We start from the raw sequence: 23,027 nt of genomic DNA on the forward strand, positions 1-23,027 counted from the left end.
ACTGCTCTAAATCACGGTGATTCCTACTTCCTCTGAACTTCTGTAGCACCGTATCATTCATTTGGAACTTACTCGTAGTCTTTTTTTTTTTTTTTAACTTTTCATGAGAAAATATCCTGGATTCATGATTTGATTATAAACTCATTATATAAAGAAAGTATGGATATGCCTTTTCTCAGCCCCTCATGCCTAATTCAGAGGTGAATGAATAAATGAATGAATGAATTAGAGGAAGTTCACCAGATGGGTGCAGTATGATGGGTGAATGATGGACTGTGGAGGCCAAAGTGTAAAGGGGACTGAAATCTAAGAAAGATAACTTAAAATTGCAGATTCAGGCAAAGGTGTTAGACCCCAAGAAGGGGAAGCAAGCTGAGAAGTGCTATATGTCATTGGAATGAAATGTAGCTGACCCTGATGAAATCAGTACTGAATCCACACGCCAGCTTCTCTCAGCCGAGTCTTCCTGTTTGTCAGAACTATATTTGGTAGACGCCAGACACCTTTCTGTTAATTATAAAACATAGAAACAATCTATGCAATTGAGACAAATAGCAGCCCCCAGATAGATGATGCTCTTTTCTCTATGACAAAAAGATTCCTACTGAATCAATTCTGGTATGTCACGGGTTTAGGCAATGTGATTCTGAAACAAAATATAAACTTGATAGGTTAATTTCCAAGTGTTCCACACTAGAAAAAAAATTTACAGTACGATCCTGGAGTGTTTTACACTCAATAAATTATATGTGTGTGTGTGTGTGTGTATATATATATATATATATATATATATATATATATATATAATTGGATGTTGTGTGTTTAGACATATACATATATATGCAAATACATATATATTATTGGATGTTGTGAGTGTATACATATATACACATGCATATACATATTGGGTATTATGTGTATATACTATATGTACTATAAATATATAGCTATATGTTTATGTATATGTACTATATGCATAGTACATATATACTATACTATACAGTAATATACATATATGTAGTATATATGTATATGTACTATATGTATATATGGTATATACTATATACATAGCATATACACATAACACCCATAACATATATGTGTCATGATATAGATAAGAATACATATATATTGTATACATATATACAATACTGCAAAAAATATGTTGCAGTACTGGCTGAGATTGATTTATTTGTATTGAGTTCCATACCCAGGCTAGTTCATCTCTTTCCTACTATGTGGTTTAGCAGCCTGTCCAGGGGAGAAGAAGTGTATGCATATATGGATGTGAGTTGGAAGGGATTGGTTGTGGAAGAATGGACACAATCGAAACACAGTGATTATCCTCTTAGCATCCCAAAGCATAGGTTACACTGAGAAGAGCTGCTTTGTTCTAAGGAGCCTGCTCAGCACACTGGTGTAGACAGGCTGGTGGAAACCTCTCCAGAAGGCCTGGAAAGAGGAAGCCAGAAAAGGGAGGGGAATGGAGAGGCAGTATGATGAGAAATTGGAAATACATGCTGTGAGAGTAGGAAACTCAAGGACACAAGGCAGGAGGGCTGATGATGTGTTCTAGCATGTTGAGCTGTGAGTTCTGAGTTCTGCGGCTGTTCACATCTACCACGCCTCCTGCGGGGTGAACATCCATTCTCAGTGTGTACAGCACCACTCCAGTCACCTGCCTCCTATGCCGGGCTGCTGTTTAAGATCACTACTAGGTTTGACTGTGAAAGCAGAGAATTTTAACATCAAAAGACAGTCCGAAAGTGAAACTTACTAATTTCCTGCTTCATATGTATTAAAACATGCTGTCACTAAATCAGCACGACTTTTAAGTTCTCTAATTTATCTTCCCCCCATTCTCAGGGACTTCTTCATGGACAGCTTTGCAAAATGTAGGACTACATCAAGCTGCCTTGCACCCGGGATAGGCTATCACATCATCATCACATTCTGACATTGCTGCTGACTGTGGTTTGCTTTCAGTGTTCTCCTGAAATTCCATCACTTTCGTGCACCCTTCAGACTTCCAGATTCACCTCTTGCCTTCATTTTCATACTTCACGTGCCTTCTGAAACTATGTCATGTAGAGTGTTGTCATTAGGGGTAAGGAGTAGCTCTATTTCTGAGGAAATTATGGTGTGCGTCACTCTCAGCTATTGGCTCCACCTTCAGATGAGCATTTCCAAGAATCAGCCTCATTATTGAATGCACTATTCAACATCATGATTATGCCCCTATTCTTTCCAAATCAATTTCTCTTCAGCTTCTGTTAACTGTAGAGGGTTCTTATGTCTCCCTACTCAGATGACTCTCCTCCTCCTCACAGATCTCATCTGAAAACACGAATTTTCTATCTTTTCTTTGCCTCTTACTGCCTCTCCCTTCTGTTATTTAACTTTACAATTGTATTACTTAACTCTGTCAAGTGTCTTGACATACAGCTTGCACAAAAGCTGCTACCCATTTAAAAGCTCATCTTATTGTTGGAAGACTCCTCCTAGATAAAAGATCTGTGGTTCTGCTTTGTGTATCAGCAGGTTCATAACAATTTCCATGGATAAAGGAGACAATACATTTAATAAAACCCAGTGTTAGATCTCTTGATAAGGCATATAGGTCAACTCAAGGATATATACATGATATACATATATAAGCACAGACACCTTTAAATGCACGACAGACAACACCATGACAGAAGATTCTCTGCTGTGAAAATAGAGATCCTTCCATAAAATGTATGGCATCTATTTTAAATTGTTGTATACTGAGTCATTATGACATAGATAAGAAGATAATGAGCGAGAAATACACCTGAATTCACTTTTGTTCCGTTTGGTCCTTACAGTCCAATCAAGACCACCATGCTGTTTGCACACCATTTGTAGAATTGCAAGTCAGTGCAGGTGACACTGGTTCACTGCAGTGCCACCCCTGCCTTAATCATAACTCTTTTGACCCATGCTTTGAGGCATTCAGAGTCAGCTCTGAGTCACTGAAGCAAAATTGGAGCATCTGGGTAGAGTGTCAAAACGGCAGAGCTTACATCAATGAGACACCTCAGTGGCTTAGTAAAACCCAAGCTACAAATGCTACATCAGTGGCTGTTGAGAGGCTGTAGATTCTCTGGTGTTAGGATCTAGACACAGGAACTCATGAACACTAGTTAGAAAACCACGATAACTTACTATATCATTTTCCCTGCGATCTTAACTGAGTTTCTAAATATGTTTTGATACTAGTTACAAATACACTTCCACTCCTTAAAAATTCTCAATTATTGTATTAATATTCTGGTTGTTTATGTCAGCATGCATGCAACCAAATTGACAGCTTGAACTGCTTAGTATGTGGAATAGTGCTTTTTAAAAAACAAAGAAAAATGGTAGATGTATGTTATGTTCCAGCTTCATCTTTGGAAGTAAGAATTAATGTTATTTTTCTTATCATTCATCAATGCTGTATATGTTTATTATTAAATCATAAATTATATAATCGTGTCTTTTCTGTTTGTCCAATTAAGTGGCCTTATATAGTCTTAGATTTTGTTGTTAATTTGCAGGCTGGTGATGGAATTCCATTCTTCGGACTTCTAGATTAACTGTAAGTAAATATATGACCCTTTCTTAAAATTGAGAGCTGATAAAATAGTCTGTTTATTTTTTACTTTTTTATATAAAGCACAAAAATGATTCTAAGAGAAATATTTTTTCTTTTTCTTTTCTTTTCTTTTTTTTTTTTTTTTTTTTTTTTGAGACAGAGTTTTGCTCTTGTTACCCAGGCTGGAGTGCAGGAGTGCAATGGCGCGATCTCAGCTCACCACAACCTCCACCTCCTGGGTTCAGGCAATTCTCCTGCCTCAGCCTCCTGAGTAGCTGGGATTACAGGCACACGCCACCATGCCCAGCTAATTTTTTTTATATTTTTAGTAGAGATGGGGTTTCACCATGTTGACCAGGATGGTCTCGATCTCTTGACCTCATGATCCACCCACCTCGGCCTCCCAAAGTGCTGGGATTACAGGCTTGAGCCACTGCACCCGGCGCGAGAAATATTTTTTCTTAAAAATTCTGTATGTTTGCTGAAACTTCCTAGTTCATTTTACAAATTTACTTTATGGAAATATTCCCTGAACCTCAGTATCAAGAAAGTAACCCTCTAAATACTTTGAGACAAAATCCTGAAAATCTTGTAATAAGTCGTATAATGTGTTATGAATACTGTAACTGTAAATTAAATACTAAATGAATTCAGGTCTGAAAACCTAAAATAATAGGTAACATGTTTCTTCTTTTATCTGCATGCCAGTTCACTTGCTATTCACTGAAATTCTACTGATCAAGAATTTCTCTCAGATTTATGTGGACAATATATGACCTCTTAGGATCATTATTTTATTTTATATTTATTTATTTATTTTAAGATGAATCTTGCTGTGTGTCCCAGGCTGGAGTGCAGTGGTGTGATCTCAGCTCAATGCAACCTCCACCTCCGAGGTTCAAGGATTCTCCTGCCTTAGCCTCCAGAGTAGCTGGGATGACAGGCTCCCACTATCATGCCTGGCTAATTTTTAGGAGAGATGGGATTTCACCATGTTGGCCAGGCTGGTCTTGAACTCCTGACCTCAAGTGATCTGCCTTCCTTGGCCTCCCAAAGTGCTGGGATTACAGGTGTGAGCCACCGCATCAGACCAGGATCACTATTTTAATATGATAATAATTAATGTACATACTAAATTAACTACTTAGACTCCAACTAGATTAATATGATTTTAAAGACAAAAACTATGTTATGTTCAAGTGAATCCTCGAGGTTCCTGTTCCTTTAATGCAACCCTCCCCCTAATACCTGAAATGTACAAATTGCTTTAAGATTGAAAGTTGATGGCATGTGTTAAGGTGATGTGGGTATAATCAATTGGGTGTGTGTGTTGTACTAATTGCTCATGTGGCTGCTGTTCAATGCTGTCCTTTAAATAGTGACATCTCTAAGCAAACGTTTCCCGAGGTGGGAAGAGAAGTAAATCATTACATTCTTCATGGTTTTCCCCCTTTCCTTTGGCCATGTTTTGGCTCCCAGTGGTGATCTTGGAAGATGGTAAAAAAATGGGGTCTTACATTCGAGAAACATTAAGATTCTATTAAGGAACATTTGGGTTTTTTTCTCAACTTTATGGAGAAAACTAAATGGAATTGACTAACTCTATTTATATTAGGCTTGGTTATTTTTAGCATTCAGGATACTCTCCCCTGCTCTGCTCTAGATTGGCCTTGTTTCATTATTTGTGTGCTGGGAGCAACATGTACCTGTATCTCATGGGCTGTATCGGTTACTTCAAATTCAATCAAATGAGTACTGGGGAGATCAAGCTTTTCTGAACGGTGTGGGTGGCTGTGGAGGAAGATCAGAGGGCCTTCATAGTAGGGATTGTCTGTGGTAATAACATTTCATTATTCACTGTTCATGTCCTTTCTAATTTTCTACAATGAATATGCGTGGGAATAACAACTTTATTTAGTATATGGAGAAAGTGTGATTTTTTTTTTCTGGCATCATACTCACATTGAAGCATAAATGTGTAGGTTTTTATACACATTTTCTGTAACAGCATTGAGCTTGGGTAAATGAACACATTACAGTTGAACCAGACTCTGCATCAGGTTCCTAAAACACGCTGGGGCATCCCTATCATAAAAGAGTCTACAATAAATGACATCTATAAGCATATTTTGGCAATAAAGGAGGAGAAGACAAAATAAGTTGGCAATAAGTCAGCAGGCTCTCAAGTTGACACAATTATTGCAATGGAGGATGGGCAGAAGTTAAACACTCCTTAAAACAAGTAGTTTCTTTTTAGAAGGAGATAAAACGAGTTAAGAAGCATACCATCTGACATGCTGTTATTGTGAATTAATTTTCTAGTCATTGTAGGTAGATGTACTGTAACAGTTCTGATTGTGATGAATTTGTTTGGAGTCTACGTAGTTCAAACATTTATTTTTAGAAGTGTTTGTCACTTTAAACTAATTAAGCAATTTCCTGATTTTAATGAATTTTCTGCTTGGAATCACTGACTGTAAATTTGTGAGACCAACTGAATAAGCCTGGCCCAGGGAGGGTGGTGTTAACTATCCCTGTGAGCATTTCATGTTATGAGTTTGTGTTTTTAATGCCTGCCTGCCTTCAGTCAGTGGGGTATTATTTTGAATGCTTTGCTTAAATATCAAGGCCTGTTCTATCTTCGTTGAAATTGTCTCTTGTCAATTTGTACTTTAAGGAACAATTCAAAAATGTCTCCACTGTTTTTCTGCTAGTCAGTCTACTTTTCTCCCCACATTTGGGGAGGGTTATTACAGATTATGTTCAGTGAATTTTCTTCCACTGGTTGCTGCAAAGTGAACCATATGCAAAGATACTCCAGGTGTGCTAACTACTGTTTCACCTCTGGACCAGGGTTGAAGTTCCTGATAGGAGCACCTCCCTGTCACTTTCACCCTTGTTTGGGCCTATTCCCAAGAAGCCTGATCTCCTACTTCATCAGACCACTAGTAAGGTTTGAGCTTGATAAACAGTGTTATACTAATATACCCCTAATATTCTGCTTTCTCTTTCTGGAACACTGTTTCTCTGCCTTTGCATTTGTTTTTCAAGTCTTCGACAAACACCAGGTTTCTCCCGTGAAGCTTGACCTGATGCCTCTCAACAGTATCAATATAGGCCTCCATTCTCTCTCCAAGTATAAGAATGTTCTGAGGCCATTTATTATATCACAGACAGTTTGCCTTTCCTTGTGATTTGTTTATTCCTTTTTTTTATTCGTCGAATCACATTTTCAGTACTGTGAGAAAAAGCTAGTAGGTGTGCCCTTCACACACTAGATGCTCAGTAAATATTTACATTAGTATTTCAGTTGTTGCTCTAACAGTAGTTTAGAAACCTCTCATGCTTTAAATACTGAAAGATTTAGACAGGTCCTATCTGTTTATTCTGAATACTCACAGGCTATTTCTACATTCTCATTTGATATTTATTTGTCTAGCTTGATGTTGGTCTTTGATCCTTTCTACTAGAAGTACATCATAAAAATATAGTAATTAATTTGGACATTGATAAAATGGCCTATATCAAAGATTTCGCTCACTCACCGATTCATTCATTCATTATGAGAATACTGACATGCATTTGATCTAGAATTTTCATTGTTTTCAAGGAGTCCTTGGATATAGTACCTTCTAAGATGAAAATGTGAAACTGTGAATTTTAAATCCCCAGATAAGGGATCAATTACTTTTTTTTTATTTTTTTGAGACGGGGTTTCACTCTTGTTACCCAGGCTGGGGTGCAATGGCGCAATCTCGGCTCACTGCAATCTCCGCCTCCTGGGTTCAGGCAATTCTCCTGCCTCAACCTCCTGCGTAGCTGGGATTACAGGCATGCACCACCATGCTCAGCTAATTTTTTTGTATTTTTAGTAGAGACGGGGTTTCACCATGTTGACCAGGATGGTCTCGATCTCTTGACCTCGTGATCCACCTGCCTTGGCCTCCCAAAGTGCTGGGATTACAAGTTACTCTTTTAGAGAGAAGTTCAGTATCTTGATTCAGATGTTGCTTACTTTATTTCTTATTAAAAGAGATGTAACACTTTTTCAGACAGAGAATGAACTTAATATTTTATTGGTCAGTTACTAAATGTCAGACATTGTGGTAAGCACTTTACATATATTAACTATTTTAATAGTTATTGTTATCATTTCATAGTTATTATTCACATTCCATTCTAGCAAAGGTGACAGACACGGAATAGCTACATATTTACCCTAGACTATATATTAATAGCAAGACAGTAATAGTGTCAGGATTCAAATTAGGCAATCTGCTTCTAAAGCCCAAGCACCTGATTGCTTTTAAGAATGATGGCTCTGATGACTTTGAGGAGGATGGGTTATAGATGAGAGTGGGGCATGGCAAGAAGTGCAGGGAAAGAGATCTTGCAGTTTTATAGAAGGACGGTTAGGGAATACACTAAGGATGTAATATAGGGATGCAGAAGAGCAGGAAAGTTAGAGCTCTGTGGGACTGAAGAAGCAGGTGCTGGTAGGGTCCGGTGATTAGATGGCTGTGACAGGGGTAGAAAAAGAAGTTGAGAATGTATGTTTCTAATCTTCCAGCTTAGAAGAAAGAGGATGTTATATCATTAGCCAGATTCAGAATAAAGGAATAGGCACTCAAGTTAGGAACAAAATGCATACTCGATTTAATTGTAGACGTGTAGTTTTGTCACAGTGGAAATATCCAGGGAGCAGCCAAAAGGAGGAGGCTGGAACCTGGAGCTTGGGAGAGACAATGAGCTGGAGAAACACAGGGCTAGGGGTCATTAGGGGTGGGAGGCACAGGATCTCTGGGGGGAATTGGAGACCACATGGGGAGGTGCTTCATGTATGAGGAGAGGAGGACCTAAGAGGCCTCGATTATAGCAAGGCAGGCAGAAGAGGAAGTTGCTGAGGATTGAGAGAGGGCAGGGGAATAGTGAAAAACTTGAGTTTCGAGAATGGATGGGAGAAGAAAATTTTGAGAACTGAGACTGGGTATGGTGGCTCAAGCCTGTAATCCCAGCACTTTGGGAGGCTTAGGTGGGAAAATTGCTAAAGGCCAGGAGTTCAAGACCAGCCTTAGCAACATAGTGAGGCCCCATCTCTGCAAAACACTTTAAAAAATAATTGTCGGGGTGAGCTGGTGCCCACCCGTAGTCCCAGCTACTTCATAGGCTGAGGTGGGAGGACTGCTTGAGCCCAGGAGTTCAAGGTTACAGTGAGCTCCACTGGTCTACAGAGCTGGGATGGCACCACTGAGCTACAGAGCAAGACCATGTCTCAAAAAATGTTTAAAAACGGAAAGAATTAAGGTGAAAAATGGAGTCAGGACTAAAAGTGGCTACTGAACTGTGCAGTTAACAGCTCTTTGAATAAAACTGTGTTGTCGGGGACGGTCGGGACAGCATGTCTGCCGGGGATCTCTCGACCTGCAAGAGGGTCCCAAAACCTGGAAGAGAGTGTACGCTTAAAGAAATAAAGAAAGACAGAAAGGACGTGGGGGTCTGGAGGGCTGTATAGGCCGTGCCTAAAACAGCAAATTTATTTTTCAAAGGTCAGGAATAAATACACTTTCTCTGCTCTGGTTTAGGTCATTGCAAGAGGAAGTGCAAATCTATACCTTACATGGCCTATACAATAGAGAAGTCAGATACACAATCAGTGGTTATAAAAAGTAATAGAATTTCCTGTGATCACAAAGCTTATTTACATCCAGACATTATTCCTCATGGCTGCAGGTATTTTTGGTTTGATCCTGTTTTAAGACTCACATGTGAAAAGTTTTTCTGATTTTGCTCATCAGAATATCTTTTAACCAGATTCTCCTTTGTCTGCTCCTGACTCAACTTATCTCAATTCCCCCATTCAGGAGTCTCTGAGTCAGGGATCAAAGTCATCCTGTATGGTGGCATTTGCTTTGCAAATATCCCCACAGTTAAACCATTATCTAGGGTACAAGGCAGTCATGCAAGTAAAGAAAAGGTTAAAGCTATTCTTAAAGAAAGAGTCAAAGATTAAAAGCAGAAACTGGTTGCTGGTAGGGAGTCACTTGGTCTAGCAGCACCGCATAATTTAGGCCCAAACGATATCGTGGTTGATACTAGAAACTGATCAGTCATCCTTCAGTTCCTTCTTTCCGATAGCTCGACTGCTTCCAGTAGGAAACTGTGTTTGGGATCAAACTCACCATATAGTGAGACCCACGCCTTTTGGGGGTCTCACATGGGAATATTTCCCTCATTGTGGGGCAGAAACCAAAAATGAGTAAAACTGAAGTAATGAAGATTGAGTATAAACCATCTCTCAAAATTTTTGCAGAGTGGTATCTTGTGTCAAATGAATAGTTTGTTGTTGTTTGTATTGTTTTGTGGTTTTAGAGTAAAAGAGCCTTGAATGTTTTGTGGACATAGAAGAAAGACACTGTAGAAAGAAAAGATGGAAGATATTAGGGAAGAGAGTCAGGGCTTGGACAACAGAGAAAAGTATATAAATCAATGTAGAAAGTAAGTCTTCAGTTTTATGTTGAAGGGACAATTCTTGTTGTGTAATTAGAGACCAGGCATTTAGACTAGGGTCTTTGCAGGTAGATTTGAAGGGAGACAACATCCTTGTAATGGATTCCATTCTCTTTAGAGATCAAGTTCCTCTGTAAAGAATTATAAGGACTGGGTTGAAGCTTGAAGTTAGAAGCTATGCTGAGAAAACTCAAAAGGTTAATAACAACAAAAAAAGTCTCAAGATCATCACAAAAGCTCTATTGAAGTTGGAAACCATATACTGGTAATGGGATCACATAGCCTGTGTATATGATTTTCTTTGGCAATTATTAATTTGGCTTTTTTTTAAGAAAGAGAGAAATGCTTGGCTTACCTTGAATAACAGGGGTTTATTGTAAATAAAGGAATGTGAAGTTTTAATCCCTAGATGATTAGTTTTCATGATGTCCAGAATGTAACTGGAAGTCATTCAGTTAGCCAATATACTACCACAAATCTCTAGTAATATTCTGTCACCACCTAGAACCAAGCACCAATCATTAGCATCCAAATCTGTTTTAATGATTCTTTTTTCTTCAGCTGCAGATGTGCAAATGAATAGTCTTTCTAACATATGTATAACTTCTCGTAATAGCTCTGTGTCAGGGTCCTCAAGACCACCTCTGAATTCAGTGTTTTGGGAAAACTCATAAGACTCATCCAGTAGTCCTGCAGTTACTATTTATCATTTATCAATCAATCAATCAGTCATTCACACCTGGTCTCACTCTGTTGCCCAGGCTGGACTGCAGTGGCACAATCATAGCTCACTGAACCTTGAACTCCTGGGCTTACATAATACTCCCACCTCAGCCTCCCAAATAGCTAAAATTACAGGTGCATGTCACCATGCCTGGATAAGTAAAAACAAACAAAAACACCACTTTTTTTAGAGATGAGGTCTTGCTATTTTGCCCAGGCTCATCTGGAACTCCTGGCCTCAAGCAATCCTCCCCGCTTCGCCTCCAAAAACACTGGGATTACCGGTGTGAGTCAATGTGCCTGGCCTACAACTACAATTTATTAAAAACATTCAAAGCAAAATTAGCCAAAGAAAAGGTGTATGAGGTAACTCTGGAGGAAGCCAGGTACAAGCTTCCAAGGGTTCTCTCCCCGAGGAGACACACAGGATGCCCTTAGTTCCCCCTGCAATGAGTTGCAACAACATGTGTGAAATGTTGTCTACCAGGGAAGCTTGTCAGATACTCCATACCCAGGATTTTGACTGGAGAATGCAGGCGTGGCAGCCTCTGCCTGACACATACCAACTTCCAGAGTTCCAGAAGGAAAGCAACATCAGCTATGCTGTTCACACAAGCAGTTTTGGCACAGTGACCCACTATTATGACTTTGGGTGGAGGGATCCTTCTCAAAATCCAAGCTGCCAGAAGTCAGCTAAGGGCTAACCTTCTATGTAAGACTTCCAAAGATTTGCAGTCAGGCCTAGTACATTAAGTCTTCTCTGCAAAGTCTGATTGTGCTGCTTCTGCTATTTACCCCTCTTCTTCCTTTATAGTTTATGATTTCTGTTTATTTAGGTCTTCTGCCGTTTACTAAATTCTACTGACTTCAGTGCCCTCTGCCACCCTTTATCTGTAAGTCTCCTCTTGAAACCACTTGAAGAGAGGTTCTAAATGGTCCCTTGCCCCTGTGAGGCAGAGCTCCAGCTAGTAACTCCTCAGAGGCCTCTGGCAAGCCAGCGAGTTGTCCATGTTTGGTCCAGTCAGCTGCAATTAGAATTATAGAATCAGGTGCTGAATTTTGCTCAAAATATTTGTTGAGCATGTCAAGCTCTCGGATAACAATAGACTCCTTTCCAAATAACAATATGCTTTATGCAGGGACCAAGAATAGAGAGAGATGACAGTTGAATTTACCCAGGATTGGGGGATGATTGGCATGTGACAAAATGTCACTGAATTATTAAAAGGTAAGAATCCCAGAGCACAGGCTTGAGAAGAACAGAGATGTCATAATCACCAATCAGGCCAATTCGTCTTTTAAAAATTTTTCTTAGAACATGTGCTTTTTTAGTTTTTAGTTATCTACTAAATATAACCCAGATTTGTTACTCTTTCTTTATTGCTCTCTGTATTGTCATACACCTAACTTGTAATTTTCTTTTCTAACACAACTTTACCCAAAAGTCAAATAGAATTATTCATTATTCCCTAGAGAACATTTGGAGCTCTTGAGTCTAGGGAATCCTATGTGAGCAGAATGCCATTTGCTGGATTACTACTCACCTCTCATCATCTATTTCAAATGGCACCTCTTCCAAGAAGGCTTCTGAAATCATCCCCAAGTGAGGTTACCTTTCCCTCCTTTGTGGACAAATGAATGGTATGAAATAGGACATCAAGGGTGTGCTCCTCCAAATACATCTAGCTCCTTCAACTCAACTGTAAACTCTTTTTGAGTGTGAATAAAGATTTATTCCGTGTTCTATTTTTCTTAGATAAAAACATATTAAAACATTTTAATGTATTATTTTGCATAGAGAATCAGTAAATTTGTTTGAATAAATAAACAAATGAGTCTGTCAGTATGCCTTGAACCAGCATTATTAGGCTGTTAAAGCTTTCTTTCCAATGTAATCACTGAATTGGATCAATTATATTGACGTTTTATTTATTTATTTATTGGAAATGGATGTCAGATAACTTTTGCAAGTTAAACACTTGTAGGAGAGAAACATTTGCTGTGAAAATGTTAGCTCCTCCTTCTGTCCCCATGGCACCCACTACATTTTCAAGTTTCATGGCCAGCCTAGGTATTTTTGACAGCAGCTCCATTACTTTTACAAGTACCATCAAAATGTGTTTTTCTTGATCCAGTTCTGTCATTTGAAGGTCACATTATCAAATGAATGAGAAATCCTTAGCACAGAGCTGCTGGAGACCTTGGCAGACATTTGTGCTTCTGCTTGATTTGCAAAATGGGAAAATGCCTTTCTGTCTCATAGGTTTGTTTTAGTAGATGATCATATTTCAGAGATAAAATACGAAACAAAAATCAAGGTATTTGACTGTAAAAAGCCCAATTTTATTGTGCTTTACTCTCAAAGAGTGGCATGTGCAAATTAGAAAGCCCTATAGAATGGAACTTATTGATCATACTACTAAAATATTTGTATGCCACCATATTTAGAAAACCTTTCAACATTATCCCCATAGCGGTGGTGTGGTCTTGCCTGAGTTAATTACTTTAATGATTGGTGTGTATATGTGTGTGTACAGGGGACGTGGGGGAGGGAAATTATCTGAATGTCAAAGTAGTGAAAATCACAAAATATGACAGGTGATTTGATAGATCAGAATGCTTTGATCTCATGCTCCTTGTAATATTGAACTGAATGAGTATAATAGGACAAATTTTAAGTTTTTAACAGAATGGCAGTACTTCCTTCTATAAAGAAAATGAAATGTATTGTCTATGAATGAAGTCTGTGTCTAAAAATTATCATTAGGGCAACAACTACTTTTTCAATTTTTTAGGGTTCTTATTAGTCCAGGGTGCAGTGCATGCTAATTAGTGTTCTCCTGATTATACCTGTCTCTCATCTCACCTAGGTTATGGTGCGTATGCTTATAAACAAGATTTTCCTGTTGAAAATGTATGCTTGAAAATCCTACATAATGTCAGACATCTCTCTCTATCCCGACAGCCTGTTCCTGGCCAAGAGTTTAACATCCCTAGATTTCACCATTTGATGATTATAGTACAGCAAAACACTGCGCCCTAAAAATTGCATTTTAACAAATTTTCAGTACACTGCAGGGGCATTACTGGACCCCAGGGGCATTACTGGACCCCAGGGGCATTACAGCTTCTGTTGAGAACCTCTGTTTAATTCAGTAACTTTTATTTTATGGATGAGGAGCCTGAAGCCTGGAGAATTTGAGTAGCTTACCTAAAGTCACACAGCTAGTACAAAATATGGCTGAACTAAGTTATAAACTCAGGCTTTGGACTAAACCAAATCTGATCTCATGCCAACATGGAAGCTCTGATATAGGCAGCATCAAGTGGAATAGTGCCTCTGGGAACAATGGCTGCGACCTAGCCAAGACGACTGTGTGCGTGTGTTGAAGTAGCCCAGACTGACATCTCAAAGGATCAGTTTATTTCCTGAATGTATATAAACCAATTCCGCACTCTGTTTCCATTAATCTCATCCACCGTCTTGTTCTCTGCTTATTCAATCTTCCTTCCCATTTTTGGAAATCAGTGTCTTCCAAGTTTTTCCAAGGGCTTGAAATAGATCCCCCCTTCTATCTGACAGATGCTTGCCCTTCCTCTCTGCATGGCTTCTAAGCCTCTTCTTCATTACTTATTCTGTTAATGTCTTTCGTTTCTCCTGGTGCTTACAGATTTCATGTCCATCCCACCCCATGATAACCCTCTGTATGTACTAGCTTTACCTATGTGTCTGTGAAGATTTTGTTTTCACTCATTTTTATCTCTTATTAGTTGATAAATCCTTAAAGGAATAACTATTAAATTCAAGCATCTAATGCCATGTTAAATTCTCTGTGGCCACTCCACAAATAGTTTGACAGATTTATATCAAACTAAGAATTGGAATAGCCAACTATTAGCTTTAATACATGCTCAAAAGGATTATTAGACTATATAAAATGTAAACATTTCTAGATTCTTCAAACACTAGTGATAACTAACCAGCTCTTCTTTGGATTACATTTTATCACACTTGAATATTGATATTCCTGGATATATGACTATTCTGTGCTGGTTGCTATGGGCCATCTCCGGGGAGAGAATTCCTGTAGCACTCTTCACAGTGTAAACTGATAAGTAGAGGGGTCATCCAATTAGTTCCCATGGCTCCAGGCAGAACTACACCTAAACTGTCATCAATTTCTAACAATCTTCAGAGAAAGAGATCTTAACACACCCAACAATACCCAGACGAGTGCCTAACAGTCCCTTATGTCAAGAATTCATCCTACCTCTCTCCTTCTCAAAAATATATATTTAAAAGAAATATAATTTCTTTTAAAATTATCTGTTTGCCTTTTAATATTATTGGAGAATAGTGAACTTGAATCAAGATTATTCATGTGAAACAACTGATGAGTTTGAAGATGTTTACATACCCCTAGTTGTTCAATTTCATTTTATTAAAGAGGAGTAATTTTTCCCCTTCTAATCTCATTCCCACCTCTGCAAAGTAAACCAATGTGCATGGAGTTATTGTGGGTTTTTAGTTGGGGCAACTGCCTTCTGTTCTACCTATTACCATTTTTTGAACAGACACTTACTGAGCATTCTCCATGAAATAAACCCAGTGCTAAGTTCTGGGAAGTGCGTGTTACTAAAAATACACTCTGTTTTCAAGGGCCAGGTCTAGAGGTATGACAGATATGCTTAAAAATGTTTTATAAAATTAAATCAAAAGGTACTCAATCCCATTTATCAAAAGTATTCAGCAATATTAATGTACACATTAAATAGAACTCTATCAGCATCTATAATAGCAATCAACAACAATCCATTTCTGCCAATTCATCCATCCATTCATTCATACAATAAATACTTATTTCTGTATTTTGTTTCAAGCCTGGACCCTGGAATCACAATAACGAACAAGAAAAATGAAAAATGTTAATAAAAATATCAAATACACATATTACTGCATACTGAAAAGTGGCATAAAATAATCCAGGATATCTGATTTAGGTGGAAAGTGAGGTAGGAGTGAGAGATAAGTTCCAAATGGTAATAGTATACCTCCACTTAGTAGGAGTTAATTAGGGGAATGAGGGAAGAGGAAAATAAACCAGATGAGAAAATCATATATGCAAAGTCCAGGATACTAAGAAGCAAATAACAATTGGAGAATGAAAAGGTAAATTTTCTGGCATATAGAAATCAAGACAGAAAGTATTCTATTTGAGGTTGGAATGGGAGCCAGTGGCCAGGCTATTTATTGCTGCATGGGCCATATTGAAAATATGGTTCTCTATAGTAAGGAATAATGGCAGCCAATGAAAACCGACTTTGTGTTTTGCAAGTATTTGTTCATCTGCATTATGGAGAGCAAATTTAAAAATCCAGAGCAAATTCAGGTTACAAAGAAGATGAAACCAAAACTCCAGATAAGAAAGGAATTAGAGAGAAAGAGAGAAATCAACAATATTAAAGCTCCAAGATTCTAAATAAGATGAAGATGGAGACATTTAGAAAAAGGAGAGCTGTAAATATCACTTAGTTATAGCCAATATGATATAGTGATGATAACAGAAAGGAAATAGAGGCTGACTGAACAGCAAGTGGAAGATGAGAAAATTGAACTAATAAGTATAAACAAATTTCGAGACAAGTATTTCCATGAATAGACAGAAAAAGGATAAGATAATAGGGTTGGAGGAGGCAGGTTCAGGGACAGATGAGCATTTTTGTATGTTAATGGGAAGATCCCTTTATAAAAAAAGGATGAAGACACAAGGGATGGAGCAGATATAAAAAAAATAGATTCCTGAGAAGGGGCGGTGGGATGGAATCAGAGTGCAGTTGAATTCAACCTGAAGTATAGATACCCCCTCTATTGGTATATGAAAGAAAAAAGAGTGAAAACTGATTGCAAATACAAGTATATTTTTGATAGTAAAAAGTTTTTGTATGTTCCTGTCTGATGGCTTCTTTTTTCTCTAAGAATTTAGTAGCCAGTATATCTGCTGAGACTGATGAGAAAAGAAGCTGAAATAGTAAGAGCTTTAAGAGTCAAAAAGATCTGAAATATGAGTTGAACAGAGAAACATAATAGAATTTTTTTTTTAATAGGCTATTGTCCCATGCTCAGGCTGAAGTGCAGTGTTACAATCATGGCTGACTGCAGCCTCAACCTCTCAGGCTTAAACAATCCTCCCACATCAGCCTCCCAAGTAGCTGGGGCTACAAGCACACAAAACCATGCATGGCTAATTTTTTTTTTTTTTTCTTTGTAGTGAAGAGGTTTTTGCCATGTTGTCCAGGCTGGTCTTAAATTCCTTGGCTCAAGAAATCTGCCTGCCCTGGCCTCCCAAAGTGCCAGGATTACAAACGGGAGCCTCTGCACCCAGCCTATAATAGGATTTGTTAAGTAACAACGATGCTAGCTAACATTAGTTCAACTAACTTCATTTTAATATTAGTCCAGCTGAGCTTAGTTATTCTGAATAAGTTATCATTAATAATGCATTTTCATTGTATTTCCTCCAATTGAACTCAGCTGCCTAGAGGCAGGCAGCGGGTAAAAGTGTATTTGGGTTCAGGAAAGTCTGAGGAATTACCAAAGATAAGAAGAACAATGAAGTTTAGATCTTTGGCAAAAGACTTACTGAATGAACCCTGGAATGTAACCTGAATGGAGAAGATGGAAATAAAGAGGGAGACCAATACACAGAAGATAGAAATATTTGTGGACTGGGGTCTTTAAAAAGTTGAAGAATGGTCATGGTGGGAGTAGCTGAATAATCAAACTGTAAAGCCTAGAAAATCATGATCAGAAAATGAAATGCTTCAGTCGGTGATTTTATTAATAGAACAATTTCAGTAAAGATGAAATTCTGGCTATATCCATGCAAGAAGGTAGTAGAGGAGAGAAAGTCATTGAATATGTACTTTAATTGACTGCTGAATGATAAAAGAATTGAGAATAATAATAATACTATACTCTTTGGCACATGGAACCGATTTAATAATATATACACCTTGAATCAAGTTGTATTAACTTTAACAAATCAACTTTAATTTGATTTTGTAAACATCAATTATTACGGCATTAGCATTTTGATGTATATACGTTATTTGTGACTATAACAATGCTCTAACACTGTTCAAAATGTAGACATTTATCATTTTCTACACTGTAAAAAAAATAGAGAAAAATCACCTATGACTTTTAACTCTTTAACCAGAGGAAATTATTTCGTTTGCTTAGTTTATATTCACAATAATAGAAATGATGACAGAAATGACAAAGAACCAAACTTATTTCTCTAATTATACATTTATAATAATTAAAAATAAAACCCTTGTTTGTAGAAGAGGAGTAGGTTCTATTTGTGACTGAAAGTAATTGTAATTAGGCAGTAGTGGAATTATTAACAAATCATTATACCTATTACTATAATATACTGTGCAAAAGAATGGCTTGTGTTATGGACTGTGCATCAGAATTACTACTATTATTCCATTATTGACTGAGAAAAAGGTCCTAAGTCCCATCAAAAATTCTTTGTGTTCTCTTCTACAACTTCCAGTTACACATACACACACACACACACACACACACACAGACACACACACACACGAATATGACTGAACATTGATCAACTGTAAGTAAAATAGTCACTGCCTAGGTAACATTTTTGTTAGATAAATAGACTCTTTCCTTCATTTTCCAATCAAGAAATGTTTAGTATGTAACAATTTTTAATAGTGAAAAATTAGAAATATGCGCTCATTTAATTTTTACAGTCATGGTTCACTTAGAGGCTAGCTTATTTAAGATATTCATATCTGACCAAGTTTTTTTTAGTTGAAAATTCTGTCAAGATAAGAAATGTATAACAAATTTAGTGGATGCATATCAGAAGAGTCAAAATAAAAATCTCCCTTATGACTGCTTGTAATTGTGTCATTTTGGTGGCCGAAAGGATACTTGTCTGTGTTTTTTTATAAATTGAATTTCAGATGCATCAGGAATGCTAGCAGTTGTTGATGATGGTTAAAATTAGGTTAATTGCTTGTTTTGAGCTGTGATTGTCAACATGGGTTTTCTCAATTTGCTTCCAAAACATTAATAACTTTTCATGATTTGTATTCATAGTAATACTGACCACATTTATCCATGATCCCTCTGGTAGTTTTACCCATATGCCGCCTAAAAAAAAAAAAAAAAACACACACACAAAACAAAACAAAAAAACCCTCAGAAATCCCAGAAAAAACCTGCTTACCAGCTATAGAACATTTATGCCAACTCTCCTACTCAGAATTAGATAATTACTATAAAGGTTCACTTGCCTTTCACAGAGTTGGAAATATTTGAAATAGCTTAATGAAACAGTTTTAATATATTAATTCATATAATTAATTCGTTATATGAATATAAGACAAATATTCAGTAAGCTGAAATGCTTTTCGGTGTCAACTAACATGGTGTTTAATCACAAAATAATAAACCCAAATAGATGTGTTTCAGGTAAATAAAAATAATCTGTTTTCATAGCATTTCTCATGAAGCCTTTCAAAGTTTATGTGAAAATTTTAATAATCTTCGTTCTATGTTACAAATATAAAATATAGAAACACAGGGTGAATAACCCGTATAACAGCTTATAACTTTCAATCAAGATGGTTGTAGTTACCAGTCAAAATGTGTATATGCACACACACATACATACACACACACATCATGTATTTATGTTTACATTTTGTTTAAGATTTTTAGTTCAGATATTCTATTTCTCATATTAGACAACACAGAAATGGAAAAAGATCACCAACCATGTGGAAAGAAATGTTGGGGAAAAAAATTCCTCTGGCCACCGTGAAAAAACTATTTCACTAACACTGTTTATTTTTAAATATGCTGTGGGGCCCTAACCGCCATTTAAAAGCCTGCAGAATATGTAGGCAAAGTCAGATTAGGTTCGACAAGCAGGATATGGGTGGGTGTCCCTCTCAGCCACTGCAGTTGATTCCAAATCATCGTGTAGGCTATAGGGAATTCTGTTATTGTTACCTCTTTGTTTAAGCAAAACAAAACTGGTAATTAAATGTACAAAAGATCCTTCCTAAAGAGCTTTCTTTCAAAGAGATACCTGGCAAGGCACGTATCACCCTAAGCCATTGTTTAAAACCTCCTGGAAATGGTATTTATGGCAAAATAAACAGTATTTGCCTCACCCCAGTGATACTAGTGAGCAAAGCTCTAGTAAGAAGCATGTGACAGACAAGGTTTTAAGTAAAGACATTTTAATTTTTGTGATATGATGACAGCCTAAGCCTTTTGACATCCTAATATTCTGATCATGTTTCCTGTCTAGAATATCATTATCCATGGGCAGGCAAGGGGTTATGAACTGCACAAATTAGAAAGTTATTTCATCCACTTGGCACAGAAATATGGTCTCCATCTTACTATGTTAAGCGTGCATTTTTGAACACTCAATAAAAAGCAACCCACCCATCAGGTTTAAATTGTTGTAGATAACGTGTAGCACTTTTAATTTTTTAAATAATCAGGTAAATCTTTTGAAAATGTGTTTCTGCCTCCACTCAATTAGCCAAAGTTCTCCATTCCAGGTTGTAGGGAATTACGGGGTACAATAAATGTGTGCTGATTGACTGACAGATATCATTGAGGCAGAAAAAATGCCACCTCAATACAAATGGAGAAAGAAGAGCATAGTTAAGATATTTCCTCTTTCTCTGGGCTTGATGCATAGCCCTGAGAAGTTTTTTAAACTTTATACTCATTTTAAAAAGTACTTCTCAGATTGGCTTGATAAATATTTGAAATTTTCAAGAGACTTTAGATTTTTTCAGCTCTTCTATTTTTACATGATTGTTAACACTGCTGAAATACCTAGTCAAATAGCTATTTCTTTATGTAATAGTACATATCACAATTAAGATTTTTAAAATATGAGAAAGCACACAGACATGCTTCACTAGTAATGTTCCAGAATTTATGTGTTTTTAAATATTTGCTGCCCCAGGAATGTATAATTGTTTTGAGACCTTTGATGAATTCATTCCCTTTCAGTTCCTTGGAAAACAACTTGCTCTCTAAATGATTTTGTACTCAAATATTCTTTAATATTATAAATAACTTCACCACAATTGATGACTCCACAGACTCTAAAATATAGGGCTATTAAACTGCCATAGCCTTTTTTTGATTCATAGATTTATCAGATAACTGGAGGGCTGGTGCCACTAATGTACCTTTACTAAAAACACTAACATCAAGGATTATGGACCAAAAAAAGTCATGAATACAATTATGCTGCCATCTCAAAATTTTGTGATTAAGTGCATGAACCAAAAAATAACTATCTCCCTTATTAATATCCCTGCCTAATGAAGTTCATCTAAAGTATTATTTTTAATTCTCTAGCTTATTTAATTCAGAAACCAAAACATACAATATGCATACATAGAAGCATTTCTAGTTATGGTACTTCATCACTGACATCCTGGGTACCAATTTTGTGTCCTACTGAGCATTCGATATCAACCTGGTTGATTTTTTAATAGAAGAGCTGGGCAGCTCATGTACAACTGCCAGTGTGACAACCTCACTGTTTTGGAAAGTAAGAGAGAGAGAATGCAAGAAAACAGTGAGGACTAGTGGATATTCTAGGCTAGTAATCTTTTAGCATGGTCTACATGAGGCAGAGGGCATCGTATGTGTCCTGACGCTCCTTAACAGACAAAGCACACATTAGTCTTAATTCTAAAATTCTTTCATTTTTCTATGTTCTCCCAAATGATCTTTCTCAAAAATCTTTTCATGTGATGATGTTAATATAACATAAAATTCATATGTAGTTTTGTCACTGGTATGCTTCTATGTCCCCCAGTACCTACAGAATTGAGTCTAAACCCCTTTGTAAGATGTGCATGAATTGGTCCTATTTATGTCTCCAGCCCTGGTCCTAACAATGGCTTTGTCCCAAACCGCACTTTAATAGCAGTGAGGCACACAGCATGCTTTCATACCCTCTCTGAGTCTGTGTGCATGGTGTTTAGTCTATTGGCAAGACCATTGCATACCTAGTCTGAAAGGCGCAGCTCAAGCATAAGCACCCAGGACCTGGCTGGAGCTCTCCAGTGTGTTCAGCATCAACCTATGCAGACTCCATCATGTCAGTTTCCAGTTACCAAAATGGCTTGTGAATGTATTTGCCTCCTCTAGTAGAATGTAAGGTACTCAATGTCAAGATCATCTTATTCATCTTTCTATTCTAGAGGCCTTGGTTAGCACAGAGGTTTGTTCAGTGCCTGGTTGCCAGTACGTACTCAATTAATGTTTACTGGATTCAACTACTACCCACTCTCAAGGAGAGATACATTTATATATCACTTATGCTGCCTATAACTACCCTATGTCTCCAATTCTTTAATGCTTTGAATTGTTCCCTTAGCATCATATATATTATCTCATTTGATTTGCTCAGTACTTCTATGTAATAAACCAGACCACTGTCACTACAGATCAGGGAATGAAACAAAGAAAAAAAGATACAATTTGCACCCAAAATCACCAGTCAGCACAAAGCTATAGCCAGCTCTTAGCCTCTCTCTTTTTCTTCTCTTCTTTTCCCTCTCTTCTCTCTTCCTTCCTGTTCTCCTTCTTCCCTCCCTTCCTTGTTTTCTCTCTCCCCACACCATAAAGGGTTAATGATGATGCCCAAATCTGTCTATAACCCTAATAACTATTTCTTGAAGGATGGCAGAAGCTCCAGCCCAGACGTTTACCCACCCTCATCCCCACCCAAGTGGACTCACACTGCTCCTAGCATGCCAAGTATTACATTTGGTGGCAGTTGCAGTTTGGAAACTACGCCTACCTAGAAACATTTTGAAATGCCAAGTTGTTTTAAACTTGTATGATTAATTCAAATAATAACCTTTCACTAATACCATCAGCTCTTGATTGTTCACAAGCCATTATGGAAGGTGTGAGCTCCCTGCTCGTCATCCCTTCCCCCACGCCTTCTCTAGGCACTGTGGCTGCTCTGCCAGAGGGAGGGCCTTGGAAAACAAAGAGCTGCTACTTAAAATCAATCCATTGTTCCACATGTTATCAGCTCTGAAAAAGGCTTTGCAGAGAAAAATGTTGCAACTCGAGTTTAAAATATGGTTTGGGAATTACAGT

The 23,027-nt window shown here is 37.5% G+C and overlaps 1 protein-coding gene across 14 annotated transcripts in view; it reads left to right on the forward strand.

Annotated features, from left to right (window-relative positions):
* Positions 1-23,027, forward strand: part of TENM3 (teneurin transmembrane protein 3) — a 2,726,163-nt gene that overhangs the window by 1,152,018 nt on the left and 1,551,118 nt on the right. For all 14 annotated transcript variants that reach the window (XM_074396661.1, XM_074396660.1, XM_074396665.1 and 11 more), the window contains exon 5: positions 3,564-3,604. The gene's annotated coding sequence lies outside the window, so the exon portion shown is untranslated. The remainder of the gene's footprint in view (positions 1-3,563; positions 3,605-23,027) is intronic.

Source organism: Saimiri boliviensis, chromosome 3 (assembly GCF_048565385.1).
Source record: "Saimiri boliviensis isolate mSaiBol1 chromosome 3, mSaiBol1.pri, whole genome shotgun sequence".
NCBI classification, from domain to species: Eukaryota; Metazoa; Chordata; class Mammalia; order Primates; family Cebidae; genus Saimiri; species Saimiri boliviensis.